This window comes from Colletes latitarsis, chromosome 3, assembly GCF_051014445.1.
Source record: "Colletes latitarsis isolate SP2378_abdomen chromosome 3, iyColLati1, whole genome shotgun sequence".
Classification (NCBI taxonomy): Eukaryota; Metazoa; Arthropoda; class Insecta; order Hymenoptera; family Colletidae; genus Colletes; species Colletes latitarsis.
In genome coordinates, this window is record NC_135136.1 from 21,503,693 (window position 1) to 21,516,162 (window position 12,470).

Sequence of the window (12,470 nt, forward strand, 5' to 3'; positions counted from 1 at the left end):
AGTAATGCGGTACCACACTGAAACAGTCAAATAAACATGGTTCCGATTAATATTTTACAGGATAACGCCGGCTATGTCTGGGTTAGGACCGGTATTTGCCCTCATCTGGCTCGTACCTTCGCATTTTTCGCCTACTTGTTGGCACGATCCTGGGCTTTTTCTGGCTTGGATCACGTAGTAATGCGGTGCCACACTGAAACAGTCATATAAACCTGGTTCCGATCCATATTTTACAGGATAACGCCGGCTATGCCTGGGTTAGGTCTGGTATTTGCCATCATCTGGCTCGTACTTTCGCATTTTTCGCATACTTGTTGGCCAGATCCTGGGCTTTTTCTGGTTTAGATCATGTAGCAATGTGGCTCCACACCGAAACAGTCAATTAAACCTGGTTGCGATTAATATTTTAGAGGATAACGCCGTTTATGTCACGGTTAGGTCTGGGATTTGCCGTCATTTGGCTCGAATTTTCGCATTTTTCTCATACTTGTTGGCCAGATCCTGGCCTTTTTCTGGCTTGGACCACGCAGTAATGTGGTATCACACTGAAACAGTCAATTAAAACTGGTTGCGATTAATTTTTTTGAGGATAACGCTGGTTATGTTTGAGTTAGTTCCGGTACTTGCAACCATCTGGCTCATACTATCGCATTTTTTGCATACTTGTTGGCCAGATCCTAGCCTTTTTCTGGTTTGGATCACGTAGTAATGCGGTACCACACCGAAACAGTCAATTAAACCTGGTTCCGATTAATATTTTACATGATATCGCCGGCTATGTCTCGGTTAGGTCTGGGATTTTCCCTCATCTGGCTCGTACCTCCGCATTTTTCGCATACTTGTTGACAAGATCCTGGGCTTTTTATGGTTTGGATCACGTAGTAATGCGGTACCACACCGAAGCAGTCAATTCAACCTGGTGGCGATTAATACTTTAGAGGATAACGGCGGTTATGTCTCCGTTAGGTTTGGGATTTTCCCTCATCCGGCTCGTAATTTTGCATTTTTCGCATACTTGTTGGCCAGATCCTGGCCTTTTTCATGCTTGGACCACGTAGTAATGTGGTACCACACTGAAACAGTCAAATATACCTGGTTCCGATTAGTATTTTAGAGGATAACGCTGGTTATGTCTGGTTTAGTTCTGGTATTTGCAATCATCTGGCTCGTACCTTCGCATTTTTCGCCTACTTGTGGCAAGATCCTGGGATTTTTCTGGTTTGGATCAGGTAGTAATGCGGTACCACACCTTAACAGTCAATTAAACCTGGTTCCGAATAGTATTTTAGAGGATAACGCAGGTTACGTCTGGGTTAGTTCTGGTATTTGCAATCATCTGGCACATGCTTTCGCGTTTTTCGCATACTTGGTGGGCAGATCCTGGGTTTTTTCTGGTTTGGATCCCGTAGTAATGAGGTTCCACACCGAAGCAGTCAATTCAACCTGGTGGCGATTAATATTTTAGAGGATAACGCCGGTTATGTCACGGTTAGGTCTGGGATTTGACCTCATCTGGCTCATTCTCTCGCATTTCTCGCATACTTGTCGGCCAGATTCAGTGCTTTTTCTGGTTTGTATCCCGTCGTAATGTGGTTCCACACCGAAACAGTCAATTAAACCCGGTTGCGATTAATATTTTAGAGGATAGCGCCGGTTATGTCTGGGTAAGGTCTGGGATTTGCCCTCATCTGGCTCGTACATTCGCATTTCTCGCATACTTGTTGGCCAGATCCTGGGCTTTTTCTGGTTTAGATCACGTAGTAATGTGGTTCCACACCGAAACAGTCAATTAAACCTGGTTGCGATTAATATTTTAGACATTAACGCCAGTTATGTCACGGTCAGGTCTGGGATTTGCAGTCATCTGGCTCGTAATTTCGCATTTTTCGCATACTTGATGGCCAGATCCTGGCCTTTTTCATGCTTGGACCACGTAGTAATGTGGTACCACACTGAAACAGTCAAATAAACCTGGTTCCGATTAATATTTTACAGGATAACGCCGGCTATGTCTCGGTTAGGTCTGGGATTTTCCCTCATCTGGCTCGTACCTCCGCATTTTTCGCATACTTGTTGGCAAGATCGTGGGCTTTTTCTGGTTTGGATCAGGTAGTAATGCGGTACCACACCTTAATAGTCAATTAAACCCGGTTGCGATTAATATTTTAGAGGATAACGCCGGTTATGTCTGGGTTTGGTCTGGGATTTGCCCTCATCTGGCTCGTACTTTCGCATTTCTCGCATACTTGTTGGCCAGATCCTGGGCTTTTTCTGGTTTGGATTCGTAGTAATGCGGTACCACACTGAAACAGTCAATAAAAGCTGGTTCCGATTAGTATCTTAGAGGACAACGCTGGTTATGTCTGGTTTAGTTCTGGTATTTGCAATCATCTGGGTCGTACCTTCGCATTTTTCGCCTACTTGTTGGCAAGAACCTGGGCTTTTTCATGCTTGGACCACGTAGAAATGTGGTTCCACACTGAAGCAGTCAAATAAACCTGGTTCCGATTAATATTTTACAGGATAACGCCGGCTATGTCTCGGTTAGGTCTGGGATTTTCCCTCATCTGGCTCGTACCTTCGCATTTTTCGCCTATTTGTTGGCAAGATCCTGGGCTTTTTCTGGTTTGGACCACGTAGTAATGTGGTGCCACACTGTAACAGTCAAATAAACCTGGTTCCGATCAATATTTTACAGGATAACGCCGGCTACGTCTGGGTTAGGTCTGGTATTTGCCATTATCTGGCTCGTACTTTCGCATTCTACGCTTACTTGTTGGTAAGATCCTGGGCTTTTTCTGGTTTGGACCACGTAGTAATGTGGTGCCACACTGAAACAGTCAAATAAACCTGGTTCCGATCAATATTTTACAGGATAACGCCGGCTATGTCTGGGTTAGGTCTCGTATTTGCCATTATCTGGCTCGTGCTTTCGCATTTTTCGCTTACTTGTTGGCCAGATCCTGGCCTTTTTCTGGTTTGGATCACGTAGTAATGTGGTACCATACTGAGACAGTCAATAAAATCTGGTCCCGGTTAGTATTTTAGAGGATAACGCCGGTTATGTCACGGTAAGGTCTGGGATTTGCCGTCATCTGGCTCGTATTTTCGCATTTTTGCATACTTGTTGTCTAGATCCTGGCCTTTTTCTGGCTTGGACCACGTAGTAATGTGGTATCACACTGAAACTGTCAATTAAACCTGGTTGCGATTAATACTTTGGAGGATAACGCCGGATATGTCTCGGTTAGGTCTGGGATTTGCCGTCATCTGGCTCGTACCTTCGCATTTTCCGCCTACTTGTTGGCAAGATCCTGGGCTCTTTCTGGCTTGGATCACGTAGTAATGCGGTACCACACCGAAGCAGTCAATTAAACCTGGTTCCGATTAATATTTTAGAGGATAACGCCGGTTATGTCTGGGTTAGGTCTGGGATTTGCCCTCATCTGGCTCGTACTTTCGCATTTTTCGCATACTTGTTGGCCAGATCCTGGGCTTTTTCTGGTTTGGATAACGTAGTAATGTGGTACCACACCGAAACAGTCAATTAAACCTGGTTGCGATTAATATTTTAGAGGATAACGCCGGTTATGTCTCGGTTAGGTCTGGGATTTGCCCTCATCTGGCTCGAATTTTCGCATTTTTCTCATACTTGTTGGCCAGATCCTGGCCTTTTTCTGGCTTGGACCACGCAGTAATGTGGTCTCACACTGAAACAGTCAATTAAACCCGGTTGCGATTAATTTTTTGGAGGATATCGCTGGTTATGTTTGGGTTAGTTCCGGTACTTGCAACCATCTGGCTCATACTTTGGGATTTCTCGCATACTTGGTGACCAGATCCTGGCCTTTTTCTGGCTTGGACCAAGTAGTAATGTGGGACCACACCCAGACAGTCAATTAAACCTGGTTGCGATTGATATTTTAGAGGATAGCGCCGGTTATTTCTCGGTTAGGTCTGGGATTTGCCCTCATCTGTCTCGTACTTTCGTATTTTTCACATACTTGTTGGCCAGATCCTGGCCTTTTTCTGGTCTGTATCACGTAGTAATGCGGTACCACGCCGAAACAGTCAATTAAACCTGGTTGCGATTAATATTTTAGAGGATAACGCCGGTTATGTCTCGGTTAGTTCTGGGATTTGCCCTCATCTGGCTCGTACTTTCGCATTTTTCGCATACTTGTTGGCCAGATCCTGGGCTTTTTCTGGTTTGGATCACGTAGTAATGTGGTAACACACTGAAACAGTCAATAAAAGCAGTTTCAGATTAGTATTTCAGAGGATAACGCTGGTTATGTCAGGTTTAGTTCTGGTATTTGCAATTATCTGGCTCGTACCTTCGCATTTCTCGCATACTTGTTGGCCAGATCCTGGGCTTTTTCTGGTTTAGATCACGTAGTAATGTGGTTCCACACCGAAACAGTCAATTAAACCTGGTTGCGATTAATATTTTAGACATTAACGCCAGTTATGTCACGGTCAGGTCTGGGATTTGCAGTCATCTGGCTCGTAATTTCGCATTTTTCGCATACTTGATGGCCAGATCCTGGCCTTTTTCATGCTTGGACCACGTAGTAATGTGGTACCACACTGAAACAGTCAAATAAACCTGGTTCCGATTAATATTTTACAGGATAACGCCGGCTATGTCTCGGTTAGGTCTGGGATTTTCCCTCATCTGGCTCGTACCTCCGCATTTTTCGCATACTTGTTGGCAACATCCTGGGCTTTTTCTGGTTTGGATCAGGTAGTAATGCGGTACCACACCTTAACAGTCAATTAAACCCGGTTGCGATTAATATTTTAGAGGGTAACGCCGGTTATGTCTGGGTTTGGTCTGGGATTTGCCCTCATCTGGCTCGTACTTTCGCATTTCTCGCATACTTGTTGGCCAGATCCTGGGCTTTTTCTGGTTTAGAACACGTAGTAATGTGGTTCCACACCGAAACAGTCAATTAAACCTGGTTGCGATTAATATTTTAGAGGATAACGCCGGTTATGTCTGGGTTAGTTCTGGTATTTGCAATCATCTGACTCATACTTTCGCGTTTTTCGCATACTTCTTGGCCAGATCCAGGGTTCTTTCTGGTGTGGATCCCATAATAATGACGCTCCACACCGAAACAGTCAATTAAACCTGGTTGCGATTAATATTTTGGAGGATAACGCTGGTTATGTCTGGGTTAGTTCTGGTATTTGCAATCATCTGTCTCATACGTTCGCAATTTTCGCATACTTGTTGGCCAGATCCCGGGCTTTTTCTGGTTTGGATCACGTAGTAATGTGGTATCACACTGAAACAGTCAATAAAAGCTGGTTCCGATTAGTATTTTAGAGGATAACGCTGGTTATGTCTGGTTTAGCCCTGGTATTTGCAATCATCTGGCTCGTACCTTCGCATTTTTCGCCAACTTGTTAGCAAGATCCGGGGCTTTTTCATGCGTGGACCACCTAGTAATGTGGTACCACACTGAAACAGTCAAATAAACCTGGTTCCGATTAATATTTTACATGATATCGCCGGCTATGTCTCGGTTAGGTCTGGGATTTTCCCTCATCTGGCTCGTACCTCCGCATTTTTCGCATACTTGTTGACAAGATCCTGGGCTTTTTCTGGTTTGGATCACGTAGTAATGCGGTACCACACCGAAGCAGTCAATTCAACCTGGTGGCGATTAATATTTTAGTGGATAACGCCGGTTATGTCTCCGTTAGGTTTGGGATTTTCCCTCATCTGGCTCGTAATTTCGCATTTTTCGCATACTTGTTGGCCAGATCCTGGCCTTTTTCATGCTTGGACCACGTAGTAATGTGGTACCACACTGAAACAGTCAAATAAACCTGGTTCCGATTAGTATTTTAGAGGATAACGATGGTTATGTCTGGTTTAGTTCTGGTATTTGCAATCATCTGGCTCGTACCTTCGCATTTTTCGCCTACTTGTGGCAAGATCCTGAGCTTTCTCTGGTTTGGATCAGGTAGTAATGAGGTACCACACCTTAACAGTCAATTAAACCTGGTTCCGAATAGTATTTTAGACGATAACGCAGGTTACGTCTGGGTTAGTTCTGGTATTTGCAATCATCTGGCACATACTTTCGCGTTTTTCGCATACTTGTTGGGCAGATCCTGGGTTTTTTCTGGTTTGGATCCCGTAGTAATGAGGTTCCACACCGAAGCAGTCAATTCAACCTGGTGGCGATTAATATTTTATAGGATAACGCCGGTTATGTCACGGTTAGGTCTGGGATTTGACCTCATCTGGCTCATTCTTTCGCATTTCTCGCATACTTGTTGGCCAGATTCAGGGCTTTTTCTGGTTTAGATCACGTAGTAATGTGGTTCCACACCGAAACCGTCAATTAAACCTGGTTGCGATTAATATTTTAGACATTAACGCCAGTTATGTCACGGTCAGGTCTGGGATTTGCAGTCATCTGGCTCGTAATTTCGCATTTTTCGCATACTTGTTGGCCAGATCCTGGCCTTTTTCATGCTTGGACCACGTAGTAATGTGGTACCACACTGAAACAGTCAAATAAACCTGGTTCCGATTAGTATTTTAGAGGATAACGCTGGTTATGTCTGGTTTAGTTCTGGTATTTGCAATCTTCTGGCTCGTACCTTCGCATTTTTCGCCAACTTGTGGCAAGATCCTGGGCTTTTTCTGGTTTGGATCAGGTAGTAATGCGGTACCACACCTTAACAGTCAATTAAGCCCGGTTGCGATTAATATTTTAGAGGATAACGCCGGTTATGTCTGGGTTAGGTCTGGGATTTGCCCTCATCTGGCTCGTACTTTCGCATTTCTCGCATACTTGTTGGCCAGATCCTGGGCTTTTTCTGGTTTAGAACACGTAGTAATGTGGTTCCACACCGAAACAGTCAATTAAACCTGGTTGCGATTAATATTTTAGACGATAACGCCGGTTATGTCTCTGTCAGGTCTGGGATTTGCCGTCATCTGGCTCGAATTTTCGCATTTCTCGCATACTTGTTGGCCAGATCCTGGGCTTTTTCTGGTTTGGATTCGTAGTAATGCGGTACCACACTGAAACAGTCAATAAAAGCTGGTTCCGATTAGTATTTTAGAGGATAACGCTGGTTATGTCTGGTTTAGTTCTGGTATTTGCAATCATCTGGGTCGTACCTTCGCATTTTTCGCCTACTTGTTGGCAAGATCCTGGACTTTTTCATGCTTGGACCACGTAGTAATGTGGTTCCACACTGAAGCAGTCAAATAAACCTGGTTCCGATTAATATTTTACAGGATAACGCCGGCTATGTCTCGGTTAGGTCTGGGATTTTCCCTCATCTGGCTCGTACCTTCGCATTTTTCGCCTATTTGTTGGCAAGATCGTGGGCTTTTTCTGGTTTGGACCACGTAGTAATGTGGTGCCACACTGTAACAGTCTAATAAACCTGGTTCCGATCAATATTTTACAGGATAACGCCGGCTACGTCTGGGTTAGGTCTGGTATTTGCCATTATCTGGCTCGTACTTTCGCATTTTACGCTTACTTGTTGGCAAGATCCTGGGCTTTTTCTGGTTTGGACCACGTAGTAATGTGGTGCCACACTGAAACAGTCAAATAAACCTGGTTGCGATTAATATTTTAGACATTAACGCCAGTTATGTCACGGTCAGGTCTGGGATTTGCAGTCATCTGGCTCGTAATTTCGCATTTTTCGCATACTTGTTGGCCAGATCCTGGCCTTTTTCATGCTTGGACCACGTAGTAATGTGGTACCACACTGAAACAGTCAAATAAACCTGGTTCCGATTAATATTTTACAGGATAACGCCGGCTATGTCTCGGTTAGGTCTGGGATTTTCCCTCATCTGGCTCGTACCTCCGCATTTCCGCATACTTCTTGGCAAGATCCTGGGCTTTTTCTGGTTTGGATCACGTAGTAATGCGGTACCACACCGAAGCAGTCAATTCAACCTGGTGGCGATTAATATCTTAGGGGATAACGCTGGTTATGTCTGGTTTAGTTCTGGTATTTGCAATCTTCTGGCTCGTACCTTCGCATTTTTCGCCAACTTGTGGCAAGATCCTGGGCTTTTTCTGGTTTGGATCAGGTAGTAATGCGGTACCACACCTTAACAGTCAATTAAACCCGGTTGCGATTAATATTTTAGAGGATAATGCCGGTTATGTCTGGGTTAGGTCTGGGATTTGCCCTCATCTGGCTCGTACTTTCGCATTTTTCGCATACTTGTTGGCCAGATCCTGGGCTTTTTCTGGTTTAGATCATGTAGTAATGTGGTTCCACACCGAAACAGTCAATTAAACCTGGTTGCGATTAATATTTTAGAGGATAACGCCGGTTATGTCACGGTTAGGTCTGGGATTTGCCGTCATCTGGCTCGAATTTTCGCATTTTTCTCATACTTGTTGGCCAGATCCTGGCCTTTTTCTGGCTTGGACCACGCAGTAATGTGGTCTCACACTGAAACAGTCAATTAAACCTGGTTGCGATTAATTTTTTGGAGGATAACGCTGGTTATGTTTGGGTTAGTTCCGGTACTTGCAATCATCTGGCTCATACTTTGGGATTTCTCGCATACTTGGTGACCCGATCCTGGCCTTTTTCTGGTTTGGATAACGTAGTAATGTGGTACCACACCGAAACAGTCAATTAAACCCGGTTGCGATTAATATTTTAGAGGATAGCGCCGGTTATTTCTCGGTTAGGTCTGGGATTTGCCCTCATCTGTCTCGTACTTTCGTATTTTTCACATACTTGTTGGCCAGATCCTGGCCCTTTTCTGGTCTGTATCACGTAGTAATGCGGTACCACGCCGAAACAGTCAATTAAACCTGGTTGCGCTTAATATTTTAGAGGATAACGCCGGTTATGTCTCGGTTAGTTCTGGGATTTGCCCTCATCTGGCTCGTACCTTCGCATTTTTCGCCTACTTGTTAGCAAGATCCTGGGCTCTTTCTGGCTTGGATCACGTAGTAATGCGGTACCACACCGAAGCAGTCAATTAAACCTGGTTCCGATTAATATTTTAAAGGATAACGCCGGTTATGTCTGGGTTAGGTGTGGGATTTGCCCTCATCTGGCTCGTACTTTCGCATTTTTCGCATACTTGTTGGCCAGATCCTGGGCTTTTTCTGGTTTGGATAACGTAGTAATGTGGTACCACACCGAAACAGTCAATTAAACCTGGTTACGATTAATATTTTAGAGGATAACGCCGGTTATGTCTCGGTTAGGTCTGGGATTTGCCCTCATCTGGCACGTACTTTCGCATTTCTCGCATACTTGTTGGCCAGATCCTGGGCTTTTTCTGGTTTGGATCACGTAGTAATGTGGTAACACACTGAATCAGTCAATAAAAGCAGGTTCTGATTAGTATTTTAGAGGATAACGCTGGTTATGTCTGGTTTAGTTCTGCTATTTGCCCTCATCTGGCTCGTACTTTCGCATTCTTCACATTCTTGTTGAACGGATCCTGGGTTTTTTCTGGTTTGGGTCACGTAGTAATGTGGGACCACACTGAAACAGTCCATTGAACCTGGTTTCGATCAATATATTAGAGGATAACGCATGTTATGTCTAGGTTAGGCCTGGGATTTGCCCACATCTGATTCATACCTTCGCATTCTTCACTTACTTGTTGAACAGATCCTGAGTTTTTCTGGTTTGGACGACGTAGTAATGTGGTACCACACTGAAACAGTCCATTAAACCGGATTTCGATCAATATTTTAGAGGATAACGCATGTTAGGTCTAGGTTAGGCCAGGGATTTGCCACATCAGGGTCATACTTTCACATTTTTCGCATACATGATGGCCAGATCCTGGGTTTTTTCTGGTTTGGATCACGTAGTAATGCGGTACCACACCGAAACAGTCAATAAAACCTGGTTGCCATTAATATTTTAGAGAATAATTCATGTTAGGTCTAGGTTAGGTCTGGGATTTGTTCTCATCAGGCTCGCACATTCGCATTTTTCGCATACTTGTTGACAAGATCCTGGGCTTTCTCTGGTTTAGATCATGTAGTAATGTGGCTCCACACCGAAACAGTCAATTAAACCTGGTTGCGATTAATATTTTAGAGGATAACGCCGGTTATGTCACGGTTAGGTCTGGGATTTGCCGTCATCTGGCTCGAATTTTCACATTTTTCTCATACTTGTTGGCCAGATCCTGGCCTTTTTCTTGCTTGGACCACGCAGTAATGTGGTCTCACACTGAAACAGTCAATTAAACCTGGTTGCGATTAATTTTTTGGAGGATAACGCTGGTTATGTTTGGGTTAGTTCTGGTACTTGCAACCATCTGGCTCATACTTTCGCATTTCTCGCATACTTGGTGACCAGATCCTGGCCTTTTTCTGGCTTGGACCAAGTAGTAATGTGGGACCACACTCAGACAGTCAATTAAACCTGGTTGCGATTAATATTTTAGAGGATGGCGCCGGTTATTTCTCGGTTAGGTCTGGGATTTGCCCTCATCTGTCTCGTACTTTCGCATATTTCTCATACCTGATGGCCAGATCCTGGGCTTTTTCTCGTTTGTATCACGTAGTAATGTGGTACCACACTGAAACAGTCCATTGAACCTGGTTTCGATCAATATATTAGAGGATAACGCATGTTATGTCTAGGTTAGGCCTGGGATTTGCCCACATCTGATTCATACCTTCGCATTCTTCACTTACTTGTTGAACAGATCCTGAGTTTTTCTGGTTTGGACGACGTAGTAATGTGGTACCACACTGAAACAGTCCATTAAACCGGGTTTCGATCAATATTTTAGAGGATAACGCATGTTAGGTCTAGGTTAGGCCAGGGATTTGCCCACTTCAGGGTCATACTTTCACATTTTTCGCATACATGTTGGCCAGATCCTGGGTTTTCTCTGGTTTGGATCACGTAGTAATGTGGTACCACACTGAAACAGTCGACTAAACCTGGTATCGATCAATATTTTTGAGGATAACGCATGTTAGGTCTAGGTTAGGTCTAGGATTTGCCCTCATCAGTCTCATACTTTCGCATTCTTCACATACATCTTGAACAGATCCTGGGTTTTTTCTTGTTTCGATCACGTAGTAATGTGGTACCACACTGAAACAGTCGATTAAACCTGGTTTCGATTAATATTTTAGAGGATAGCGCATGTTAGGTCTAGGTTAGGCCAGGGATTTGCCCTCATCAGTCTCATACTTTCGCATTCTTCACATACATCTTGAACAGATCCTGGGTTTTTTCTTGTTTCGATCACGTAGTAATGTGGTACCACACTGAAACAGTCGATTAAACCTGGTTTCGATTAATATTTTAGAGGATAGCGCATGTTAGGTCTAGGTTAGGCCAGGGATTTGCCCTCATCAGTCTCATACTTTCGCATTCTTCACATACATCTTGAACAGATCCTGGGTTTTTTCTGGTTTGGATCACGTAGTAATGTGGTACCACACTGAAACAGTCGATTAAACCTGGTTTCGATCAATATTTTTGAGGATAACGCATGTTAGGTCTAGGTTAGGCCTGGGATTTGCCCCCATCAGATTCATACTTTCGCGTTTTTCACATACTTGTTGGACAGATCCCTGGCTTTTTCAGGTTTGGATCACGAACTAATGTGGTACCACACTGAAACAATCCATTAAACCTGGTTTCGATCAATATTTTAGAGGATAGCGAAAGTTAGGTCTAGGTTAGGCCAGGGATTTGCCCTCATCAGGGTCATACTTTCGCAGTTTTAACATACATGTTGACCTGAGCGAGGTCTTTTTCTGCTTTGGATCACGTAGTAATGTGGTAACACACTGAAACTGTCAATTAAACCTGGTCTTGATAAATATTTTAGAGGATAACGCATGTTAGGTCTAGGTTAGGTCTAGGGTTTGCCCTCATCAGTCTCATACTTTCGCATTCTTCACATACTTCTTGAACTGATCCTGGGTTTTTTCTTGTTTCGATCACGTAGTAATGTGGTACCACACTGAAACAGACCATTAAACCTGGTTTCGATTTATATTTTAGAGGATAACACATGTTAGGTCTAGGTTAGGTCTGGGATTTGCCCTCATCTGGGTCATACATTCGCAGTTTTAAAATACATGTTGACCTGATCGATGGTTTCTTCTGCTTTGGATCACGTAGTAAAGTGGTACCACACTGAAACAGTCAATTAAACCTGGTTTCGATCGATATTTTAGAGGCTAGGACATGTTAGGTCTAGGTTAAAACTGGGATTTGCTCTCATCAGGCTCATACTTACGTATATTTCTCATTCTTGTTGGCCAGATCCTAGGCTTCCACTGGTTTGCATCACGTAGTAATGTGGTAACACACTGAAACTGTCAATTAAACCTGGTCTTGATAAATATTTTAGAGGATAACACATGTTAGGTCTAGGTTAGGTCTGGGATTTGCCTTCATCAGGGTCATACTTTCGCAGTTTTAAAATACATGTTGACCTGATCGATGGTTTTTTC